We start from the raw sequence: 26,166 nt of genomic DNA on the forward strand, positions 1-26,166 counted from the left end.
CAGTCACACTTTAAATGTAACTGCTTTTTCTGCTGATAACACAAAACTTAATGGATAAATAAAATCGCCAATTGCTGATGCAGCAAGTCAAGCACATGATGCAGGAAAAATGTAACTAAATATCCATGTGCAGACACTCGGTGGATTGCCCTGCACTCTGCACTCAGAAACCAAATTGCCCAAGAGTGCCAGCTTCGTCAGAGTGTGGAAATGGCATATTGACATTCAGAAGGCTGCCTGCCATAATTAAATGCATTACAAAACCTGCTGACATCAGCTATGGTGGTTTTAACATTTGAGTTTGGTTTTGAGCCTCTTTTGAAGTATAATATGTTAAGGCTGCTGATGCCATGCAAGTATCGAACAATGTTTTACTTTGAATAGTTTGAATGGTGAGGCTTGAAAAAAATTGTTTTTTAATGTAGTATAAAAGAAGGTATCATGATTTTTCAGTAAAAGTTTTGGGGAATTGGAATGCATTATGTTAGAGCTCCCTCTGCATCATCAGGACAGAAAAGGATGTCGTAGAGACCATATGTAACCAACCGGGTAAATAGACAGCTGAAGCACATATACATAATAACGTTCTCACCTGCCAAACGTTTATAAAATAATGCACATTTTTTTATGAGTCACCTGCCAGCCTTTGCTGTGTGGCCTCCTGCCAACCTACAGGGCAAGTACTCTCACTAGAAGCCTTATTTCAACTGTGGGCTTTTATATGCTTCAGACTCTACACTACTTGAATTTAATATGATTGTATGAAGGAATACATGCATGAAACCGTGTTTTATTCCCTTCACAAAATAATACGACTTGAGTTGTTCTTTAAATGGCATAAATAATATGTCATGACAAGGCTCTTAGAAACAAAGCTGCCTGTTATATGTTGGTTACTGGGGCACAGCATTTTTCAGGGTACCTAATTCTGGTCAGCATATTAGATTTAATAAATATGAAAAGAAGAAAGTTAATTAGTTGGCTGGTTGGTTGCATTCATTGATTAAACAGTGTCTCATGTAAACGACATTCTGAATTTTTATTAGACTGGAGCTAAGTTATAATGGCCCCACTGGAAGCCTCCTGGCTATTATTATTATTATTATTATTATTATTATTATTCTTGCTATCATTTTGGTTGAAAGATATGAAGGAATTCTAATGGGGTTTATTAATCATAGGTAGTGCAAAACAGAACCAGCACAATCTAAAATTATTTTCTGTTTGTGAAGTTCATACAGTGTATATGTGGGCATGTGGAGCGTTTTTGTTCTGAAGTGTACTGGAGCACAGTGAAGAGCATTGGTGGAGGAACATCTGTGGATTGCCATGTCTGGAACTGTACACATTAATTATGTGTGCTTTAGGCTTGCATTAAAAGAGACTTTGATCTCCAGATGCTATTGCTGCAAGTAAGATGTGCCCTTACCAAGAACAAGTTGTGCTAGTGTACAAACCAGTTATCCAGATTGACAATGACCACCCTCCAGTTAGATGCACCTCTGCCTAACAGTACACTTTATTAGGCGGTGTCCGTCATAAAAGTAAGCTAAGCAGGCTAAAATTTCTGCTATTTTGTGACTCCTAATCCTTACCCCATGTTCATTTGCTTGCCTGTGTTATGGTTTGGAAATACCAATGTTCGGATTGTTCATATTTTGCTATCATTCACCTCTGTCAAGAAAAGATTCACATTATCAATTAAGACCCATATGATCATAATAAATTTACAAACAAATAAATATAGGAGTCCTATCATTGCTCTTCTTACGCTTTTTTTTTTTTTTTAACTCTTCTCGCTCTAATAAAAATTATTTAGACAGCTAGTCCGAGCACAGTCCCATCACTTGTACCTAAAACTGTGCAAATGCAACACAAACATTACAGTCCTCCAAGTGTCATCAAACATGTGCAACTCATGGCTAGGGTGTTTAAAATGTATGTCCAGCCAAAACTCTTATATATAGTTTGGGATGCAATGGGTAAGGTTTAGAACCCCTGTCAGGGTTTTACTGCTGTCTGGGGCTCCATGAGGGATTCCATTCACTTGCTGTCATGGTGACTGACATTTCAGCAGACAGGAAGTGAGGAAACGCCTGCATTAGGGACACAGGCAGCAATAAAAACAGGGATTCTAGATGTCACTGGGACAGTAGGTGGGAATTAATCTTTTAATGGAGCCCTTGCTAGCGGTAAAACATGACAGCGTGTATTTATTTTTTTGTTTACAATAGTTTATTTGGAAGATTCAAGAAATGATTACAAAGTTTTGTATACAATATCTTTTGAATATATAGTAATGTACATAAAGTGAGAGAAAAAAAAACAGTATATAGTATCTGTTGAAGACGCTACAGGGTAATAAAATATATATTGTCTATAACAAGAGAGTACAATATAACCTTATAAATTGTATTAATGGTGAGAGTGAAAGGTAGTTCTATGGAGATATGTCGAATATATTTGTAAGTACCTCAGAGTAACATAGGGATTGAAAAACGTAATAGTGTAGGATTTAGTTATCAAACCCAGTGAATCCATTTTTTGTTAAAAATGTGCATACTGTCGTGAAGAGTATGGTGGATTCGTTCAGATAATTTAAGCATTTCCATCCTGGATAGAACCTGAGGCCAAGGTAAGTTTTTGGATTTCCAGTTTAGAGCTATCATCCATTGGATAGAACTGCATAAGGAGTGGATAAGCCTAAGGCAGGAAGGTGGTATATCTGGGATTGTCGCATATAGTATGCATATTTGTGGTGAAAGGTTGTTTCCTTTTTTGTAATTAATTCTTTTACTAGCAGCAGCTCTCCAAACCAGTTCCAAGTGTCTACAGCTCCAAAAGTATGAAGATAAGTGCCAGGTTCATTGCAGCCCCTGAAACAATACGGAGAAGCTGCTGGGTAAAAGGAGTGGATTTTCAAGGGTGTTGGATACAGTCTGGAGAATAGTTTCATAGGCAATTCTCTAAAAGAAGCTGCCATGTTACATTTGCGAAGATTATCGGTCATGGTGTTCCAAGTTTCTAAGGGGATAGGACTGTCTAGTTCAGCTTCCCAGTGTAGCATTGGGTTAGATTTTTCTGGTATCATGAGGTTGTTGAGATATTTACAGAGTAGGGAAATCAAGCCTTTATCGCTTGAGGAATTTATACAGATGTGTTCAAATAGTGTCGTTTGGGATTGAATGGTTAACGAATAATGTTCAGTATAGAAGTTTTTGATCTGGAGGTAGTTCATTAGTTCGGAGGAGGGAAGGTTATATTTAGATTGTAGTGTGGGGAAGGAAGGGAATGTTTTGTATGAATGCAGAGCTCTAAGATTAGTGAGATTATTTTTTCGCCAGTGAGGGAATGAATTATTGTTGTGGTTTTGTAAAAGTCTAGAGTCACCTAGAAAGGATGCTAGAGGTGGGGTATTTGATGATGGTTTGAGGGTTTTATCAATTTTGAGCCATAATTGGAGAAAATGGGCAACTATATTATTTAATTTGCGGATTTTATGGTGAGAGTTTAAGTCAGACCACAATAAACCTTGTAAAAAGTGTGGAGAGATTGAAGTTGATTCGAAGTTTAGCCATGGAATATATGGTGTAGGTGCAAACCACTGGGCCATTTGCGTGAGTTTGGTTGCTAAGAAGTATTGCCAAATGTTTGTGAGGCCAAGTCCACCTTTATTTTGTGGCCTGAACATGAAAGAGTAGCTACATCTTGGTTTTTTATTTGAGCAAATAAATCTGTTAATCTCTTTGAAGAGCTTCTAATCTGGATTTAGGGACGATAATAGGTAGGGCACGGAAATGGTATAGAAGTTTGGGGAGAATCATCATCTTAAATGCACATATCCTACCAAGGAGGGAGATATGATATGAAGACCATATTTTAAGTAAAGAACTAATGTGTGAGAATAGTGAGGTGTAATTTGTTTTGTATAATAACTTGTGCTGGGATGTAATGAGGACACCAAGATATTTAAGTGAATTGGAGCACCATATGAAGTTAAAATTTTATTGTAGGTTGGTGATCAAGTTAGGGGAGATATTGATAGGAAGGGCTGAGCATTTGTTTATGTTAATACCTAAACCTGATAAAGCGTGAAAGGATTTAAGTTCAGACATGAGGTTGGGTATGGATGTGAGAGGATTAGTAAGGAATACTAATGCGTCATCCGCATATAGGCTTAATTTGAATTCAGTAGGGCCTTTGCTATAGCCTTTAATGTCTGAATTATTTCTTATAGCTTGGGCTAGAGGTTCTATAGCGAATGCAAATAAAAGTGGGGATAAGGGGACAACCCTGTCTATTACCTCTACTTAGGGAAAAGAATTCTAAGTTGTGGCCTGGGATTTTAATTCTAGTTCGAGGGAGGATGGTAAAGGGCTTTAAAACCATGGATAAATTTGTCTGTAATGCCAAATTTAGGGAGTAGGTGGTTAAGGTATGACCAGTTTACACTGTCGGATGTATAACAAGGCTGAGAAGGCATAGTGGGCGAGAGAAGAGATTAGCATCTTGGATTATATTTGTAACAAGTCTAATGTCAGTAATTTGTCTTCCAGGTATAAAGCCCGTTTGGTCTATATGGATAAGGGAAGTTATAACCGTCACCAATCTGTTTGCTAAAAGTTTGCTGAAGATTTTCAAATCATTATTGAGGACTGATATGGGGCGAAAATTTTGAGGGAGAGTGTGGTCTTTAGAAGGTTTAGGGATAAGGGATAAATTAGCAAGGAGCATTTCTTCTGGAAACTGGCCGCCCATAAGAATATGGTTAGAAAGTTTGACTAGTCTGGGCGCTAAAATGATAGCGAATTTTTTGTAGTATGATGTAGTAAAACCATCTGGGCCAGGTGCTGTTGATGTTTTCAGAGATTTAATTATATTAATGATTTCTTGATCTGTGCATGGATCATTGAGCATAGAGGCCTGTTGTTCGTTAGGAGAAGGGAGACTTAATTTGTCAAGCCACTTGATTGAGGTATGATGAGGTTGAGTTTGGGGGCCTGAGAGAAGATCTTTATAAAAAGTTGAAAAAATGTCTAATACTTCTTTAGGGTGGGTAACAAGGTTACCCGATTGATTTCGTAGTTTGTATATATGGGGGGGGTTTATGTTCTTGATTAAGTTTTTTAGCGAACATGGCAGAGGTGGAATTGCCATATAACAGAAATTTGGCCTTAGAAAATCTGAGGGATTTTTCGGTATCTGCTGAGAGAATTGTATCTAGAGCCTGACGCTTACATTGGATAAGTTTAGTGATTTCGGGCGAAGGTGATTGATTTAGTTTATTGTATAAGAGGTCTAGGTCTTTGGTAAGGGTCTTAATTTCTCTGAGTTTAGCTTTGTTTTTAGCTGCTGCTATACTAATCACTTATCCTATAAGGACTGCTTTATGTGCTGACCAGAGTAAGGTGGGGGAGATGTCATCGTCTGTTGAGTTATTTCTAAAGTAATCTTCAATATGAGTGGTTATGTCCTGGAGTGTAGATGGGTCTGATAAGAGAGAGTCATTCAGACGCTAGTTGAATGGGGTAGGAGCAAGACCAATGTGAGATGTTTCAAATTCAACCATGTCGTGGTCAGACCATGGACAGGGGTGGATTCGAGCCCTCAAAGAGTTTGCTAACGGGATAGGGGTACTGAAGATGTAGTCAAGCCTGGCATAACAGTCATGTGGGTGGGAATAATGGGTAAAAGCTTTCACACCAATGTTATGGGCTCTCCAGGAATCTATTAGTAGGAATTTTGCTAAGTGAGCGATTGATTTGGAGAAGGCTTTTGAGGTGAGGGCAACTTTGCTTCTATCTAAGGAGGGATGTGCGGCTAAGTTACAGTCTCCTTCTAATATCATATGAGGAGAGCTAAGGTGGTCTAGAGTTTAAAAAAATTTATTGAAGAATGATTTTTTAGCCACATTAGGGGCATATATGGAAGCGATAGTAATTGAGCGGTTATTCATTGTGCCCTTAAGTATGATATAACGGCTTTCTATGTCTTTGTAAATTTGTTGAATTTCAAATATGATAGAGTTATGAATAAAGATCGCTACTCCCCTTGATTTATTAGAGAATGTAGTATAGAAATGTTGATTATAAGTCTTGTCAAACTAATGTGGGTGATTTTCTGAGGACAAATGAGATTCCTGGAGAAGGATAATGTCTGCACCCAATCTTTTATAGTGTCTGAAAGCTTTTCTCCGTTTTTGTGGGGAGTTAAATCCTTGTATATTATGTGAGAAAATCTTAAGACCCATTTTTAATGGAAATAAATGGACTAATTATTTTGATTCGGCTAGAAAGTAACCAATGTACGAAGTGAGCTAAAGTTCTCCATATGGTAGGATGTAACAAGCTACTATGAATACCAGCACTACGACCATAGATTAGATATGTGTAATATAGTTTAAGGCTATAAAATAGAGCAATAAAACAACTACAGAGTAATAAATTGAATCTCTTCTTGTGTGAACCTGTAGAGGGATGGAGGTAGAATCTTCCAGAAAGTACAATACCTAGAAACAGTGCCATAAGGGCAAAACAAAAATGTGATTTGTATTTAATCATAAGGGGGCCAGAGGACATATAGTTGTCTGACCTTATAGAATTTAAATGAGGACAAAAAACAGTCCGAACTCGCAAACAGGACCTGACTCGGTCTCCAAATCGGTGGTGGAGCCACACCAGGTCGTGAGTGCGAGCATGGGGTCAAACCAGCGACAGCTGATGAGCCAGGCTAATGATTGTATTCAAACTTTAAGGTGCATGGAAAAAATAACATTCTAAATGTAATATTCGGAATACCTGAATAATTAAAGAGTGATTTAAGGTGTAAACCTGTGAATTTAAGGCTGTGATAACCTCTGCAACAATAATATTCATACAAGAGAGACGTGGTGGAAAATATGGGCAAGAAAAAGAAAAGGGGAAGAAAAAAAGGTGGGGGGGGGGGGTAAAATAAAACGTCAGCTTTATATTATAATATTTAAGGTACCATCAGGAGGGGAAAGTCAAGTTCAACAAGTATTTTGAAGGATGGATGATGAGCAGGATCAATCTCAAAGTTATTATGAAAGGAGCTTTGGTGATTCCTGGTTTTTATGCTGCAAAAAAAAAAAAAAAAAGTTTCTCCATTCAGATCTGTACTGTTACTGTAAGAGGTGTTTAGCCTGAAAGTTTAACATGACGTCAGTAATATAAACTTTAAGGATGCGGGAAAAAAAGAACAGGAACTTTTCTTTTTGAGAATTTGCTGCTATATATTTAGATTCAGAGCGTGAGGCAAAGGAACTGAAGAAACAAATTCCTAAGCTTGATCTTGAGAGTATTGGCGCCATCTTCTTTGGTCTCTCTGATTGCGGCGTGAAGAGGAGGTAGACCAAATAGGGGATGAACGAGGTGTTGTAGGGAGACAGTTTGGAGGTTCTGGGTGTAGCAAACCCAGTTTGATGAGTAAGTCTTTCCTTTCTATGATGTTATAAACTGTATGTGGTGCCATTATGCATCACTGACAGCTTAAATGGGAAACCCCAGCGATATTTAATTCTATTTGTCTGAAGGATTGTGGTGACCTTTCATCCTGCGTCTGCGGTCAAGGGTAGCCGGGGAGATATCAGGATAGATTTGCAATCTAATGCCATCAAGTTCAATATTTGGAGTATTTCTGGATGCTCTCATAATATCCTCTTTGGTGAGAAAATCTTTCATGCACAATATTATATCACGTGGAGGCTTATCAGGAGGTGGTTTAGAGCGAAGTGCTCTGTGAATCCTGTCACAGGTAAAGGCTGACATAGGCTTATCTGGCACAAGCTTGTGGAAGACTTTAGACACTGCAGGGAAGAGTCTATCGTAGATTCAGGGATACCACGCACTCTGATATTATTTCTGCGATTTCGGTTGTCCAAATCCTCTACATGTGCCTGCATGAAAGAAAAGCTGTCTGCTAGTGTTTCATAATCTCTCCTGAGGTCACTATGTGCAAGGGAGAGTTCATCATGCTTAGTTTCCAGAACATCAGTCCGGCTTCCTATATTAGCAATCTCCTGTGATAAAGCATTTGTCAATTTATGAAGTTCCAGCTGTATCTTATCAGCTAACTTTTCATATATAGCTGTTAGACTGGCATCTAAATCAGCTTTAGTCAGAGGGGAGTTGTACTCACATTCCTTAGCAGGCCGCATGTGTGTCTGTGTGGAGCTGTTAGGAGCAGCCTGTGAACCGGCGCCATTTTGGGACATCTTTCCCTGCTATTCTTCCAGGGTGAGGAGGTAGTTGGTTAGGGAGTGACCGGAGCGCCGTTTGCCCCTCTTTTTGGTGAATTTCATGCACCGCTATGGTCCTCAGGGGTGCTGGGATGTTTCAGGCGATTTTAGAGCAGAATTAGCCCTGGGAATCCGGCCTGGCGATCCCGGTCAGACAGAGCTCTCAGCAGTCACGTCTATCCCGCATCGCGCCACGCATGCGCCCTGACAGCGTGTATTTAAAGATACTTGTGTGGAGCCTTGGGGTTTATTTACTAAAGGGAATTTTCACTTAGCTTAGTGAACAAGTAAAACTCTGACTTCCATCACCCAATCATGTGCAAGCAATAATACGGTTTCTTGCACACAATTGGGTATTCTTTGCAAAGATTTTTATCGCATACACAGAGCTGGGGAAAAGTCTCTTGCAGACTGAACAGCCTATTTGCCGTTAGTAAATCAAATCCATGATGCACACCATTTTTAGCCAGCTCAAAAAGTGCATGCCACCTTGCCATATACCTTCTCGGCATTGTAGAGAGGCAAGCCCGTGCCATTGTTTGTTTTGACAGTTTGGGCCAGGTTTTGCGTAAAACAGGCACACAAATAAGCCAAGTGTGCGCTGGGCTTATATTAGAGCTGGGAGTCGAGGTCAGTGGGCCCACCCTCCCGAGGGCGTCAGTCTGTGCAAGGGAACTGTTAGGAGCATGTTGCTCTGTACTGTCCATGTGGGGACAGTGAAGGGTCGAGCCTGTGAGAATGTAGCAGCAGAGAGCTGCAGGAGATACAGTAAGAGCTGAGGAAGGTTCAGCGTTTAGTGAAAGGGGACTGTGTGTTTCACGGTCTGGAGGACCAAGGCAAGGAGGCCTAAGCAGAGACACTGCAGAGAAGAGCCACAAGGTGGAGTACTGTTTGTTTTGACACATTGATGGTGAGAACCCCTGTGAGGGAAACTATTCTACTGTGAATCTTTACTTCAATAAAAGTGAGCAGAACAGGCCACAAAATGGCCTTTTGTGGAGTGGATTCACTGTTTGGCGCTACCAACAAGCTAAAATACCTCAAATCATCACAGCATTGACATTTTTTTTTCCCCCAACATCATCAGTAAAATTTACTGGATCATTTTACATCTCTCCATACAAATATATGATTGGTTTCAACCCTGCTTCAGGGTAACTAAGGCATTTTTTTATATCACATAAAAAAAGCCCCGTGTGGTTGAAAGATATACAGGGCCTTGAAAAAGTATTCATACCCCTTGACATTTTCCGCATTTTGTCATGTTACAACCAAAAACGTAAATGTATTTTATTGGAATTTTTTGTAATGGATCAACACAAAGTGGCACATAATTGTGAAATGGAAGGAGAATGATAAATGATTTAAAAATTTTTTTTTTTACAAATATCTGAAAAGTGTGGCATGCATTTGTATTTAGCTCCCCTGAGTCAATACTTTGTAGAATTACCTTTCGCTGCACATCTAGAGTGACATTTTTGCCCATTCTTTGCAAAATAGCTCAAGCTCTGTCAGATTGGATGGAGAGCATCTGTAAACAGTAATTTTCGAGTCTTGCCACAGATTCTCAGTTGGATTTAGGTGTAGACTTTGACTGGGCTACTCTAACACATGAATATGCTTTGATCTAAACCATTCCATTGTAGCTCTGGCTCTTTGTTTAGGGCCGTTGTCTTGCTGGAAAGTGAAACTCCGCCCCATTCTCAAGTCTTTTGCAGATTCTAACAGGTTTTCTTCTAAGATTTTCCTGTATTTGACTCCACCCATCAACTCTGACCAGTTTCCCTGACCCTGCTGAAGAAAAGCATCCCCACAACATGATGCTGCCACCACCCTATTTCACGGTGGGGATGGTGTGTTCAGGGTGATGTGCAGTGTTAGTCTTCTACCACACATAGCGTTTTGCTTTGAGGCCAAAAAGTTAAATTTTGGTCTCATTTGACCAGAGCACCTTCTTCCACATGTTTGCTGTGTCCCCCACATGGCTTCTCGCAAGCTGCAAACAAGACTTCTTATGGCTTTCCTCTTGCCACTCTTCCATAAAGGCCAGATTTGTGGAGTGTATGACTAATAGTTGTCCTGTGGACAGATTCCCCCACCTGAGCTGTGGATCTCTGCAGCTCCCCCATAGTTACCATGGGCCTCTTGGCTACTTCTCTTGATTAATGCTGTCCCTGCCCAGTCTGTCAGTGTAGGTGGACAGCCATGTCTTGGTGGGTTCGCACTTGTGCCATACTCTTTCCATTTTTGGATGAAGGATCGAACATTACTCTGTGAGATGTTCAAAGGTTGGAATATTTTTTTTAAAACTTAACCCTACTTTAAACTTCTCCACGACTTTATCTCTGACCTGTCTGGTGTGTACCTTAGCCTTCATGATGCTGTTTGTTCACTAAAGTTCTCTAAAAAACCTCTGAGAGCTTCACAGAACAGCTCTATTTATAATAGGTAGACTCTATTGTCTAATTAGGTGACTTCTAAAGGCAATTGGTCCCACTAGATTTTAGTTGGGGGTCTCAGAGTAAAGGGAGCTGAATACAAATGCACGCCACACTTCAAATATTTGTAAAACATTTAGAAAACCATTTATCATTTTCCTTCCACTTCACAATTATGTGCCACTTTGTTTTAGTCTATCACATAAAATCCCAATAAATTTACATTTTTCGTTGTAACATCAGAAAATGTGGAAAATTTCAAAGGGCATGAATACTTTTTCAAAGCACTGTACAGAAGTCCAAATGTAAGTAGCAGTTTTTAAAAAACAAAAACCTTAGTGGTTGCATAATATCCGGTATAAACCAAGGGTGAAAGTTTACAGCCGCTCTGCACTACTTTACTGTGGAACGAAAGTTGCACTTTTGGTCCTTATCCTCATACATTCTACAAAAGCGTGATCATTGTGAAATTCTTTTTACATTTCCTCATTTATTGTCTTGCTCATTTCCTTAGCATGCAAGCATCATTCTTGGTATGACAGTGGAGCCCTTTAGTTGGCATTATCGAGAAAATACTCCTAAGAGATTTTGTAATATTCATATTAGGAAACCTTTTCAATGGCTTTTCCTGTTGACATCGTGATCAGCCATGATTGCACATGGCTGATCACATGGTAAAGAGCCTCCGTCGGAGGCTCTTTACCGCGCGGCAGCTGTTATCCTGAAGGACGTCATATGACGCCCAGTCAGGATAACCCAACCACCGCCTGGCTGTCGTTTTGCTATAGGCCGGGCGGGAAGTGGTTAATATGCTTGTCTTCAGCAAACTGTGGGCTTTCTTGTGAATCATCTTTAGAAGAGGTTCCCTTCTGGGACAACAGCCATGCAGACCAATTTGATGCAGTGTGCAGCGTATGGTCTAAGCACTGACAAGCTGACCCCCACCCCTTCAACCTCTGCAGCAATGCTGGCAGCACTCATACGTCTATTTTCCCAAAGACAACCTCTGGATAGAACGCTGAACACGTGCACTCGACTCCTTTTGGTCGACCATGGCGAGGCCTGTTCTGAGTGGAACCGGTCCTCTCAAACCGCTGTATGGTCTTGGCTACGTGCTTCGGCTCAGTTTCAGGGTCTTGGCAATCTTCTTATAGCCTGGGCCATCTTTATGTTGAGCAACAATTCGTTTTCTCAGAGTTCTTTGCCATGAGGTGCCATATTGAACTTCCAGTGACCAGTATGAGAGAATGAGAGCGATAACACAAAATTTAACACACCTGCTCCCCATTCACACCTGTGACCTTGTAACACTAGTGAGTCACATGACATCGAGGAGGGAAAATGGCTAATTGGGCCCAATTTACACATTTTCACTTAGGGGTGTATTCACTTTTGTTGCCAGCTGTTTAGACATTAATGGCTGTGTTGAGTTATTTTGAGGGTACAACAAATTTTGCACTGTTATACAAGCTGTACACTCATTTCTTTACATTGTAGCAATGTGTCATTTCTTCAGTGTTATCACATGAAAAGATATAATATAATATTTACAAAAATGTGAGGTTTGTACTCACTTTCTTAAGATACTGTATATATACGCGATTCTGCATTTCCAGAGGACTAGCCGGAACACCAGGGATTTCACATAAAGGAAGCAATACAAAGAAAAGTGGATACTGTGTTGTACATGGTACATATCGGGAATATGAAGTGTTGGGGTAACAAATGCTTTAAGTGGTTAAGCTGCCCATACATGGGCAGAACATGTTAAGTATTTTATAATGTTACATTAGCATCACCATAGTCTGGTACAAATAAATGCTTAGGCAAATCATACAGTTGACATAAACATATGTAAGTTGAAAATGGTCATTGATCCCCCATACAGTTGCATAAACATGTCTAGTAACAAACATACACACAAAAAAAAATTAACTGAACTGATATACCGTATTTATTTTAACAAGTATGCTGGTTGATTTGTGTGATACACAAGATGCAATGTCCAATAAATAATCAGCTCAGACAGTGTAATAAGTCTCACATGTGGTATTACCATACTCAGAATGAGTAGCAGAATGTGTTTTGGGGTATAAAAGTATTTCCATACTGTGTGTGAGAAAGATCTTCTTAAATTGCCAACTTTGTGTAAAAAAATAAATAATTTTAAGGTCCCCCCCCCCCCCCCCCCGTTTTCTAAAAACTTGTGGCAAAAAAATCTTAAGACTCACCATGTCTCTTCAATACCTAGTGGTGTTTATTCTCCAAAATGTGGTTATTTTATAGGTGTTTCCACTGTCCTGGTGCTAAAGGACCTCCAAAAAATATCATCGGTATTCAGATATGTAATTTTTGCCCCCAAGATGCCTTAAGGTGCTTCCTTGGATTTTGTGTCCCTGTATATGACTAGGCTGTGAAAAATTCTCACAAATGTGGTATCACCATACTCAGGAGAAGTAGCAGAATGTATTTTGGGGTATAATTCTAAGTATGCCTATGTGTGTTAGAAATCTCTTCTTGAGCGACAACTTTGTTATAAAACATGCATTTTCATTTTCTTTCCTGCATTTTCCAAAAACCTGCAGTGAAAAATTACATTTTTCAAAAGACTCACTATGCCTTTCAGAAAATACCTTGGAGTGTTTGCTTTACAAAATGGGGTAATTTTGTGGGTGTTTCCACTGTCCTGGTGCTCTAGGGCCTCCAACAATGTGAATGTATTACTACTTTAACCACCTCCCGCCCACCGCATAGACAAATGACGGTGTGCGGGGTGCTCTCTTGTTCTGGGACAACGTCATATGATGTCCCAGCGATGAAGCAGCTCTTTACCCATGTGATCAGCTGTGTCCCATCATAGCTGATCACATGTACCAAGGAAATGCTGGTTATCAGCTCTCCTTGCCTCATACTGACCATGTGAGGAAAGCCGATCACATGTAAACAAGGAAATGCCAGTTATCGTCTCTTCTCGCCTCACACTGACTGTGTGAGGGAAGGCCCATTAGCGGCATTTCCTCCCAGGGAAGACCTGTACAGATAATCAGGGCGCTGATGATCAGTGCAGCCCCAACAGTGCCCATCAGTGATGTCTATCCGTGCCACCTATCGGTGACCATCAGTGCTGCATATTAGTGCCGTCTCAGCACACACCAGTGAAGGAGGAAAAACTACTTATTTACAAAATTTTCTGACAGAAACTAAAACTTTTTTTTTTTTTTTTTTTTTTTAGCAAAAAATAAAAAAACCCAGCGGTGATTAAATACCACCAATAGAAAGCTCTATTTGTGTGAAAATAATGATACAAATTTTATTGGAATACAGCGTTTGCATGATGCAATTGTCATTCAAATTGTGACATCGTTGAAAAGTGAAAATTTCTTGAAGCGGTTATAGTAGTAACACTTCCTTGGTGGTTATTATTATACAGAATTGATATAGTGCCAACAGTTTGAGCAACGCATTACAACATGAGGGCAGACAGTACAGTTTCAATACAATTCAATACAGGCTGAATCAGAGGGCCCTGCTCGTTAGAGCTCACAATTTTTAGAAGGGAGGGTCATTTGAAACAAAAGGTAATAACTGTGGGGGATGACCTAGTGGAGAAAATGAAAATGCAGTTGGTAGGTTTGGGTAGGATAGGCTTCTCTGAAGAGGTGAGTTTTCAGGGATTGTCTAAAAGCTAATAGAGTAGGAGATAATTGGACAGGTTGGGGTAAGGCGTTCCATAGGATTAGAGAGGCTCTGGAAAAGTCCTGGAGGCAAGCAGAGGAGGAGGTGACGAGGGAGCTAGAGAGCAGGAGGTCTTGAAAGAAACAAAGAGAATGATTAGGTTGGTATTTTGAGACTAGGCTAGTGATGTAGCTGGGGACTAAATTGTGGATGGCTTTGAAAGTTGTTGTCATGGTTGGACCATGAATGGCCCCAGTGGAGAAAAGGAATGTTATTTGTTTTCAATACAGATTTCCTTAGAACACTTTAGTAAACTGAAAAAATGTGTTTGAAAATGATCTTGTCTTTGGTTTGTAAAAGGAGCCTAATACATCAGATTGTCTATCATGACAAGCTGGAATAAAAAAAAAAAAACTCCAGCAAAAAAAAAACAAAAAAAGTCCATTAAAAGACAAAATGATAAAACCCGCTTTTCCTGCAATATTCACCTTTTTTGGTTCAGAAAATTCCCCCCACTTTACTTTTTCTGCCACGAAGATGACCTCAGATGGCCAGCAACATCCAACTTTCTTCTTTTGAGCCCAGGTCACCCTGGATCAGCCCCCAACCTGTGATTGGACAATGAAAGGGGAAGCACACAGTAATGAGTAATTTCTCTTTCAGTTTGCTTTCTCCTCCAATTAGCATGCTTCTTGTCAGCGCATTCATCGATTGTGCTGCTTATTCCTCTTACACTCTTAATACTGCTTTACATGGATTGCAGGAGGCTGATATCGGGTCAAATTCAGGTACGCACCATTATTTCATTTGTAAAATATACTTAATGTGTTAATGATTACAGAGCTGCATTAATTTAGGTCTCTTATATCTACCTAGAGTTTAACTTTTTTTCTTTTGAATATTCGTCCACTTGTACCATCAGTTTGTGAACTGAATCTGAAATTCACTGCTACTACTATTACTTTAAACTTGACTATAATCTGATCTCAGTTTAAATATGCTTTGAACGGATGTTTAATATTTACATTTCAGATGTTCAAAACAGAAAAGTTGAAACCAAAAACAAAGTAATTGTGTGATTCTTTTATGGTGCGCTCACCCTGCCACTTTCAACTGGTCCCAAGCACAGTCCCCCCCCCCCCCCCGGGCTGGTTTGTTTGTGCTTTGTGAGTGCTCTGAACCATGCTTGGGATCGGTTAAACGTACTACGTCTGGGGCTACTTGGAAGAGGTGGCACTTGTGGAAACTGTGCCAAAGCACAGAACTCTCCATAGATCCCGATGTACTGAAGCATGGATCCCTGCTTTACAGTCCAGTGGGGAGGGAGTGGGAAAGGGGAAAAATTTTACTCAAGTGAGGTTCAGTTTAACTGGCCGAATTTCAGTCCATGTATGGGCAGGCTGATTGCACCCAAGTTGAGCCATCTGCATGTGAATACTGCCAGCAGCTATTGCACATATAGCGAAAATAGCCTCACGGAAGGCATTTCCCAATTAATGCTGAATGTGTTGATGGCAAAATCTTGCAATTTTTCTTTGCTTCCACCACAAAAGAAAATCGAGTCATCTATGGCCTGCTTTAGAAAGCTATATTGTAGCTAACCCCTGACAAGAGACCTTGGGAGGGAGCAAACAGGAGGTTGTAGATAGCTGGAGGTCATGGACACAAATAACATCATATTAATCCATCTATTTGTTTTAGACATCCGTATAGTATTTTAAATTGACACATCAGGCAACTAGTTTAAGATAGGGGAGACCAACTGGTCAGACTCTTGCACCACATAGTGGATTAATGCTTTTACAGGCATTAAACTGCCAGTCTTTTCTCAAAGCATTGGGGAAAAACTTTTCTGAGTATAGGTTAGTGTAGATAAATATTTCAGATTATTTTCTTTGAAACTTCAGCAGAGATCATATTATTTAAAAGTAGAATTCCAGGCACTATTCCTGTATAGAGTGAACAAGAATTAGAACATTTGTCAGCTTATTACTACTATACATATCCCCTGGGAATATTTGGCACAAAAGAAAATGAAGCAACATGTTCCCAAAGGAGATACGGACGACGAGAAAAAACAGATGAAACCATCCTCTTGTTTGTTTGGTTTTTTTTTTTTGTTTTTTTTCTTTGTGACAGCCCTTTTAGGACTTGTAAACACTACATGTGGTAACTGACGTTTTCCTGCATCAGATCAACGCCAGTCACTGCAAGGGCACACTGTTTTCTATGTGCCCTGTTAACACTGCCATGGAGCCCCTAGGTGCCGAGCACTGCAAAGTCTCCACGTACTGTCTGTTTTTACTCTCTTTAGCCAACCTGGGGTGCATAGAGATTGTGTTTTTTTTTTTTTTTTTTTTTTTATAATTAATTTCAGGTATTTGTACAGCGTCATCAATTTACACAGTGCTTTAAATATATATGGTACATTTTACATCAGCCCTCAAGAGCTTAAAATCTAAGGTCCCTAATCCACATTCATACATACACATACTAGGGCCAGTTTAGACCCGAGCCAATTAACCTATCGGCATGTCTTTGGAGTGTGGGAGGAAACTGGAGTACGCAGAAGAAACCCACGCAGGCACAGGGAGAACATAAAAACTTCAGGCAGGTAGTGCTGTGCTTGTGACTGTAACCGATAATCCCAGTGCTGCTAGACAGAAGCGCTAAGAACTTAGCCACTTTTAAAAATTCAAAAAAGTTGGAAGAAAAAGTAAACAGTGTGATGCACTTAAAAGAACACTTTTTAACTGGCAGCTGCCTGCACAGTAAATATTTGTTTTACTGTGCAGGCCATTGTGAACGGGTCCTTTTTTAAAAGCTACATTCACGTTTAAAAGTAAATAATAAATGCACATGATTTTGGAGGTGAATTTTTCTTTTTTTTTTTTTTTCTTTCTTACAGTTGCTTGAAAAGCATTTATCCCGCAATCAGCAGATCACAGGTACAATGTCAGGCTCCTAACATTCTTCCTTTAGCTTTGTACCCGTATTCCCATAGCTAGAGGAAGAATGAATAAACTATGAGCATGCTGATCAGCGCAATTGCAGCGCGCTCCCTTATGAGAAAAGAGAAATAGACGAGTCTTGTGCTTTTTTTCTCCTGTATATAAATGTATTTGGATTAGGGCAGCACTTGTGCATATAGCCTTGAGGCCACAAATTAATTCAATTAGTGGAGGGTCTGTATGCAATTAGAACTTTGCTCTCATACAGCTGGACATACTACACATATGTATCTTATTAATTCATGTATACAAGAGCAATATAAAAAAAAAAATGAAAATAGTGTAAACTCCTCAAATGTAGTAATAAAAGGTTGAAGAACAAGTTCATTTTTGTAAAATAAATATTTAAAAAATGCACGTTTTTGCAGGTGAAAAAAGTGCATTTGTTTTTTTACAGGAGCCTAAAAAGCTTTGCACCTTCAATTAGCAGACTGGGGGTGCAGTGGCAGGCTCCTACATTCTTCCTTTAGCCTTATGCCCGTATCCCCTTTTGGGGGAAGAATGAACAAATTATGAGCATGCTGGTCAGTGCGCTTGCAGCCCATTCAAACTACAAGCCCGTTTGCCGTAGTGTTGGACAAGACTTGTAGTTAATTTACAGATTCCTGTGACTGAATGACAGGCCTATGTGGGCAGAGGGGAAAAGGGGATGAGCAGGGGGATGCTTAACAGTGACATGCTGCATGTTACACCCTAAATACAGGTGTAAACTGTAGCAAAGGTGAACTTATCCTTTAATCCTACCCCACTTTATCTAACATTTAATGTTTTGGTATTGCTGAATCTTGGCTTCATTCTTCACGACTGGGCTATTAATATTCCTGGCTATGCTCTTTTTCAGAAAGACAGGGTAAAACGCAGGGATGGTGGTGTCTGTCTCTATGTGAGAAGTGATCTCAAAGCGAGTGTGAAAGAGAACCTAGTTGGAGAGTGTGATTAGGAGGATGAAGCATTATGGGTGGAACTGTACATGGGTGTGTGTACTACAAAGGTTATCACTGGAGTTTGTTATAGACCTCCCAGTGTTAATGAGGAGGTGGAGACGTAGCTCCCTACATAGATAGGACTGGGACAGTGATGATAACAGGGGATTTTAACTACCCAGTAATTGACTGGAGTAATGGCACTGCCACGCTTTTTTAGCACCTGCCTCTTGGGCCGGGCCTTTTGGCTGGGACCAGAGGAATTTTTTATTCCTGGCCGGAGGGCCTGGTCATTGTTTTACACAATGGCCACTTCTTTCACTCTCCACTATCCCTTCCCCCACTTTTTATTTATTTTTTGATTGAAATCCTGTGTTGTCACGTCTTGTTTTTCATGTTTGTCCCACTGTGTGACGAGTAAGGATGCGGGTCCTCGGGCCAGCCCTGAAAGTCTTGGGAAGGGGTGGACATGGCCTTTTGGCTTAGTTCGCCCTCTCTCATGGGGTCTCCCTTCGGGGGAGCCCCACCTAGTACTTGGGTGGGTCCTCTTTCGGCAGGCCCTCCAGAGAACGGGGTCTGTCTGGTTCCGGCCAGATAGACCACAGTAAGTACCTTTGTCCCCGTCTGGATCCTAACGCCCCGGGGATCAGGGAATTGGCACATCTTGTGTACCCGTTGTACTTTTTTGTGAGCACTCTTTATGTGTGTGCACATTTTTTATGCACCGGGTGAAGTTTTTGGGTGTGTTTTGCACGCCATAGCCAAAAAAAAAAAAAAATAATGGCACTGCTGGGACAGTTATGGCTTCCACCCACGGATCCTAAAAGAATTGGGCTCTCTTTTCAAAGCCATTGTTTCAAATTTTTAGGGACTCTTTAATGACTGGAATAGTACTACTGGATTGGGGTGGGGCCAATGCGGTGCTTATATTTAAAAAGGGATCGATGTCTTTACCAAGTAACTACAGTGCCTTGCAAAAGTATTCACCCCCTTGGCATTTTTCGTGTTTTGTTGCCTCACAACCTGGAATTAACATGGATTGTTTGAGGATTTGCATCATTTAATTTACAGAACATGCCCACAACTTTGAAGATGTTTTTTTTTTTCTTTTTTCTTATTTATTGTGAATCAAACAATAAATAGGACAAAATAACAGAAAAAGTCAATGTGGATAACTATTCACCCCCCCTAAATTCAATACTTTGTAGAGCCACCTTTTGCAACTATCACAGCTCCAAGTTGCTTTGGATAAGTCTCTGAGCTTGCCACATCTTACCACTAGGATTTTTGCCCATTCCTCCTTGCAAAACTGCTCCAGCTCCTTCAAGTTGGATGGTTTGCGCTTGTGAACAGCAATCTTTAAGTCTGACCACAGATTTTCTTTTGGATTGAGGTCTGGGCTTTGACTAGACCATTCCAACACATTTCTATGTTTCCCCTTAAACCACTTAAGTGTTGCTTTACCAGTGTGTTTGGGGTCATTGTCCTGCTGGAAGGTGAACCTCCATCCTAGCCTCAAATCGCACACAGAGTGGTACAGGTTTTGCTCAAGAATATCCCTGTAGTTGGCGCCATCCATCTTTCTCTCAACGCCGATCAGTTTCCCAGTACCGGCTGCTGAAAAACATCCCCATAGCATGAGGCTGCCACCACCATGTTTCACTGTGGGGATGGTGTTCTTTGGGTGATGTAATATGTTGGGTTTTCGCCAGACATAGCCTTTTCCTTGATGGCCAAAAAGTTCAATTTTAGTCTCATCAGACCAGAGCACCTTCCTCCATACATTTTGGGAGTCTCCCACATGCCTTTTCACCATTTCAAAACGTATAGAGAAAAAGGAGTATTGTTGGGTTATTTCCAGATACAGATGATTGTCCCCAATCCCTAGTATTAGATAGAAACCAAACTAATAAGAGAGAGCCTAGGCTACCTCAATAGAGATGGGATTTTTGAAGGGGACTATCATATCTGTATAATAAGGTAAGCACTAAATTCTTAGAATTGAATTAAAAAAATCATTTAATTGAATCGGTAGTCAGTACAAAAATATCGATTACATATAAAATCACAGAATTCATGAAATCACTGTTGGTGATTGATACAGGGATATATTTTTACACAGGATGCTTGAGTATGCAGAGAGCTCTCTGCATACTCAAGCATCCTGTGTAAAAATATATCCCTGTATATCAATCACCAACAGTGATTTCATGAATTCTGTGATTTTATATGTAATCGATATTTTTGTACTGACTACCGATTCAATTAAATGATTTTTTTAATTCAATTCTAAGAATTTAGTGCTTACCTTATTATACAGATATGATAGTCCCCTTCAAAAATCCCATCTCTATTGAGGTAGCCTAGGCTCTCTCATTAGTTTGGTTTATACCATTTTAAAACGTGTCATTTTGTTTTTTGCTGAAAGTAATGGCTTTCTTCTGGCCACTCTGCCATAAAGCCCAACTCTATGGAGCGTACGGCTTATTGTCATCCTGTGTACAGATACTCCAGTCTCTGCTGTGGAACTCTGCAGCTCCTCCAGGGTTACATTAGATCTCTGTGCTGCCTCTGATTAATGCCCTCTTTGCCCGGTCCATGAGTTTTGGTGTGCGGCCGTCTCTTGGCAGGTTTGCTTGTTGTGCCATGTTCTTTCCATTTGGTTTTGATAGATTTGATGGTCCAAAGATTTGGATTTTTTTTTTTAATAACCTAACCCTGACTTGTACTTCTGAACAACATTGTCCCTTACTTGTTTGGACAGTTCCTTAGTCTTTATGGCAGTGTTTTGTTAGTGGTGCCTCTTGCTTAGGTGTTGCAGCCTCTGGGGCCTTTCAAAATGGTGTGTATATGTAATGAGAGATCATGTAACACTTGGATTGCACACAGGTGGAAATCATTTCACTAATTATGTGACTTCTGAAGGTAATTGGTTGCACCAGAGCTTTTTATGGGCTTCATAACAAAGGGGGTGAATACATATGCACATGCCAATTATCAGTTTTTTATTTCTGAAAAATAGTTTTATGTATATCTTTTTTTTCAAATTTTAGTTCAACTTAGACTATTGTGTTCTGATCCATCACATATAATTCAGATTAAAAAAACATTGAACTAAAGGCTGTAATGTAACAAAATAGGTAAAAAGCCAAGGGGGGGAATACTTTTGCAAGGCACTGTATAGACCTGTTAGTTTAACCACTTGCTACCCAGGCCAATTCTGACACTCTGCTCCTACATGTAAAAATCATAATTTTTTTTTTTGCTAGAAAATTATTTAGAACCCCCTAACATATTTCTTTTAGCAGAGACCCTAGGGAATAAAATGGTGGTTGTGGCAACTTTTTATCTAGCACGGTATTTGCGCAGTAATTTTTCAAACTTGTTTTTTTTTTTTTTTAAACTTTCATGCATTTAAAAAAAAAAAAACAAAAAAAAAAAAATCAGTAAAGTTAGCCCAATTTTTTTGATGTTACGCCGAGTAAATAGATACCTAACATGTCACGCTTTGAAATTACGCACACTCGTGGAATGGCACCAAACTTCGGTACTTAAATATCCTCATAGGCGACGCTTTACATTTTTTTACAGATTACCTGTTTAGAGTTAGAGGAGGTCTAGCACTAGAATTATTGCTCACGCTGGATTATTTCCTAAATGTACAGAATATAACTGGGAACTAACATTTTTAGGTAAAGTTGATCCATTTTTTTCAAATGCAGAGGCTGGGCGTGATGTCAAAACATCGCGCCTGGCCTCTGAAAGATCATAGAGTTGTCCAGGGGCCATCTGGCCCGCCAGATTCTCTATAGTAAACGTCTGGCATGGACCAATTCCGTCTTGCCGATCGTACGGGTGAGCTAGAAGCACCGGAGGTTGACGGGAGGGGTGGGGGTGGGGGACGTCCTCTCCCGCTGCCTGTAAGAATGATCAAGTGGCTGAACAGCTGCTATGATTGTCCATATGGTGCAGGGAATCACCGATTTTAAAAGAAGATATCTGAATGATGCCTGTAGCTGCAGGCATCATTCAGATATCACTCAAATTCGACGACGTCATATAATGTCGTTGGCGGGAAGTGGTTAACTTCTATAGTCAGGAAGATACTGGACAGTTTAATAAAAGACCAAATAGTTGTTGCTGGAAAAAAAATATTTTAACCACTTCCGGACTGCCGCACGCCGATATACGTCCTGACTTTGAAGGAGGATATAGTTGTTATGGCAGCAACTAGCTGCCATAACCCCGTTATCCTTTTGTTCGTCTGGCGGTACACTTTAAGATAAAAGTGGTCTCTGCAGCAGATTCGCCGCGAGATCACTTTTATAGGCAGCGGAGGAGAGGCCCCCTCCCGCCGAGCTCCGGTGCCCTCCGACGCTTACCGGAGGCGTCGGCGGAGGCGATCGGATGCTTTCACTAGCTGGGCATGGAGACAAGTGAGGGCAGAAGCGACGTCAAAACGTCATTTCAAAATGTCACTTCAAAACGCAGGGCAGAAGCGACGTCAAAACGGCCATTTTTTTTTTTTTATTCTTTTTTTGTAATGACAATTATTTTTTATTTTTATTGCATGTTAGTGTAAAGATGAGATTTGAGGTCTTTTTGACCCTCATATTTAAGAGGTCCTGTCATGCTTTTTTCTATTACAAGGGATGTTTACATTCCTTGTAATAGGAATAAAAGTGACACAATTTTTTTATTTTTTTTTTTTTAAAGTGTAAAAATAAAAGGTAATATAAGTAAGTTTTTTTTTTTTTTTTTTTTTTTTTTTTTTTAAACACGCCCCGTCCTGCCGAGCTCGCGTGCAGAAGCAAACGCATACATGAGTAGCGCCCACACATGAAAACGGTGTTCAAACTACACATGTGAGGTATCGCCATGATCGGTAGAGCAAAAGCAATAATTCTAGCCCTAGACCTCCTCTGTAACTCAAAACATGCAACCTGTAGAATTTTTTAACCGTCGCCTATGGAGATTTTTAAGGGTAAAAGTTTGTTGCCATTTCACTAGGGGGCGCAATTTTGAAGCGTGACATGCTGGGTAGCAATTTACTTGGCGTAACATTATCTTTCACAATATAAAAAACTATTGAGCTAACTTTACTGTTGTCTTATTTTTTAACTCAAAAAAGTGCATTTCCTCCAAAAAAGTGCGCTTGTAAGACCCCTGCACAAATACGGTGTGACAAAGTATTGCAACGGCCGCCATTTTATTCCCTAGGGTGTTAAATAAAAATGTATAATGTTTGGGGGTTCTAAGTAATTTTCTAGCAAAAAAAAAGTTTTTAACTTGTAAACAACACATCTAAAAAAGAGGCTCGGTCCTTAAGTGGTTAAGCAACAGACAATATGGATTTATGAAAGACAGAAGTTGACAGACAAATCTGATTTCTTTTTGTGAGGACGTAAGTAAAACCTTGGACAGAGGGGTGGCTGTGGATGTGGTATACTTGGTTTTTGCAAGAGCGTTTGACACAGTTCCCCCCACACACGGCAAATGTGTAAGGTAAAGTCTACCGGCTTAGAAAAATCAGTTTGTACATGGATAGAAAACTGGCTAAAAGACAGAATTCGGAGAGTAGTGGTTAATGATTCTTACTCTAAATGGTCTAAGGTCATCTTTGGTGTACCCGAAGGTTCAGTGTTGGGACCCTTACTTTTTATTATCTTTATAAACAATGTAGGGTCTGGGATTAAAAGTACCATTTCAGTCTTTGCAGATGACACCAAGCTATGCATTGGAATAACATCCTTACAGGATGTCTCCAACTTACAGACTGACCTCAATGCACTGTGTAATTGGGTAACTATGTGGCAAATGAGGTTTAATGTTGACAAATGTAAAGTTATGCACTTGGGGGCTAAGAATGTTCATGCATCATACATACTAGAGGAGTACAACTGGGGGTAATCAATTGTGGAGAAGGATCTGGCAGTTTTAGGAGACCATAAGCTTAATATCATGCAATGCCAAGCTGCGATTTCCAAAGCGAGCAAAGTCCTTTCTTGTATTGAGAGAGGTATGGACTCCAGAGAGAGGGATGTCGTTTTGCCCCTATACAAATAATTAGTAAGACCTCATCTGGAATATGCAGTTCAGTTTTGGGCACCAGTTCTCAAAAAGGATATCTGGGAACTGAAAAAAGTGCAGAGAAGGGCAACCAAACTGATTAAAGGCATGGAGGAGTTCAGCTATGAGGATAGATTAGAGGAACTGAATTTATTCTCTCTTGAGAAGAGGAGATATGATAAACATGTACAAATACATAAGGGGTCAATAAAGTGAACTTGATGTTGAGTTATTCACTTTAAGGTCATCAGAGGACAAGGGGGCACTCTACTTCTAGAGGAAAAGAGATTTCATCTCTGAATATGGAAATCTTTCTTCGCAGTAAGAGTTGTGCAAATGTGGAATAGATTCCCTTGAGAGCTGGTTCTGGCCAGCTCAGTAGATTGCTTTAAAAAAAAGACCTGGATTATTTCCTAAATGTACAGAATATAACTGGGTACTAACATTTTTAAGTAAAGTTGATCCAGGAAATATCCGATTTGCCTCTCGAGGGATCAGGAAGGATTTTTTTTCCCCCTCCTGTAGCAAATTGGATCATGCTTTGCTGGGGTTTTTCACCTTTCTCTGGATCAATGGTGGGTATAGGATTGGGGATATTCCATGGGATGGGATTGTATGATTTGTTCTTTTATTGGTTGAACTAGATGGACTTTTCTTTTAACCCAACTAACTATGGCGTTTATTTACTAAAGTCAAATCCACTGTGCACTGCAAGTGTACTTGGGAGTGCAGTCGCTGTAGATCTGAGGGGGACATGCAAGGAAAATAAAAAACAGCATTTTTGTTTGCACATGATTGGATCATAGAAATCAGCAGAACTTCTCCTCAAATCTAAAGTGCATTTGTAGTGCACAGTGGATTTGCCTTTAGTAAATCAACCCCAAAGTGACTATCTTTTGCTTGGAGTTCCACAGTACGTCAACTAAATACAACCTCGGCACTAATGTCTTCATTAACAAAATAATTTTAACATTTTGGGTATAAGTGCCTGCTGAATAGGCAGTGTGGTTGTAGCCTATTATAGTCCTGTACTCCCACATATTTATTTATGGCCCATTCACGTATTTGCACTTAAAGAATATCTGTGCCAAGAGAAATATGGAGGCTGTCAGTCCTGAACTCCTGAAAATGCTAATTGCCTAGCAGGCATGCCAGAGACTCTGACATTTGAATATTTCTGCGTAACTGGAATGTATATGCAACCAAGTCATAACTCTCTGCATCCAGGTTGTGGGTCATTAACACAGTGCTGATACAGCACTTTGGAACATCCAACTTCTTTTGCAATTACCTTTTGAGGCTTTCCCTCCTTATGGAGGGTGTCAATGATGGTTTTCCGCACAACTGTCAGGTCAGCAGTCTGTCCCATGATTGTGATTCCTACTGAACCAGATTGAGACCATTTAAAGGCTCAGGAACCCTTTGCAGGTGTCATGGCTTAATTGGCTGATTAGAGTGGGACACTTTGAGCTTAGAATATTGCACCGTTTCACAATATTCTAATTTTCTGAGATTGTGGATTTGGGGTTTTCATGAGCTGTAAGCCATAATCATCACAATTATGAGAAATCACGGCTTGAACTATATTGCTTTGCATGTAATGAGTCTTTCTCATATATTAGTTTCACCTTTCAAGTTGCATTAGTGAAATAAATGAACTTTTGCACGATATTCTAATTTTTTGAGTATCACCTGTATATTACAATACAAACTTGCATATTTAATGGGCCTATTGGAAACTAATCCAAAGACACAGCAAGCTGAAGAAAATGTCATGCCCAAAACGTAGCCCA

General features: G+C 40.0%; 1 protein-coding gene across 28 annotated transcripts in view; it reads left to right on the top strand.

The window, feature by feature from the left end:
• ABI2 (abl interactor 2) overlaps positions 1 to 26,166 on the top strand; it is a 182,302-nt gene that overhangs the window by 148,857 nt on the left and 7,279 nt on the right. The gene's annotated exons all lie outside the window — the stretch shown is intronic.

The sequence above is a fragment of the Aquarana catesbeiana genome, linkage group LG06, assembly GCF_042186555.1.
Source record: "Aquarana catesbeiana isolate 2022-GZ linkage group LG06, ASM4218655v1, whole genome shotgun sequence".
NCBI lineage: Eukaryota > Metazoa > Chordata > Amphibia > Anura > Ranidae > Aquarana > Aquarana catesbeiana.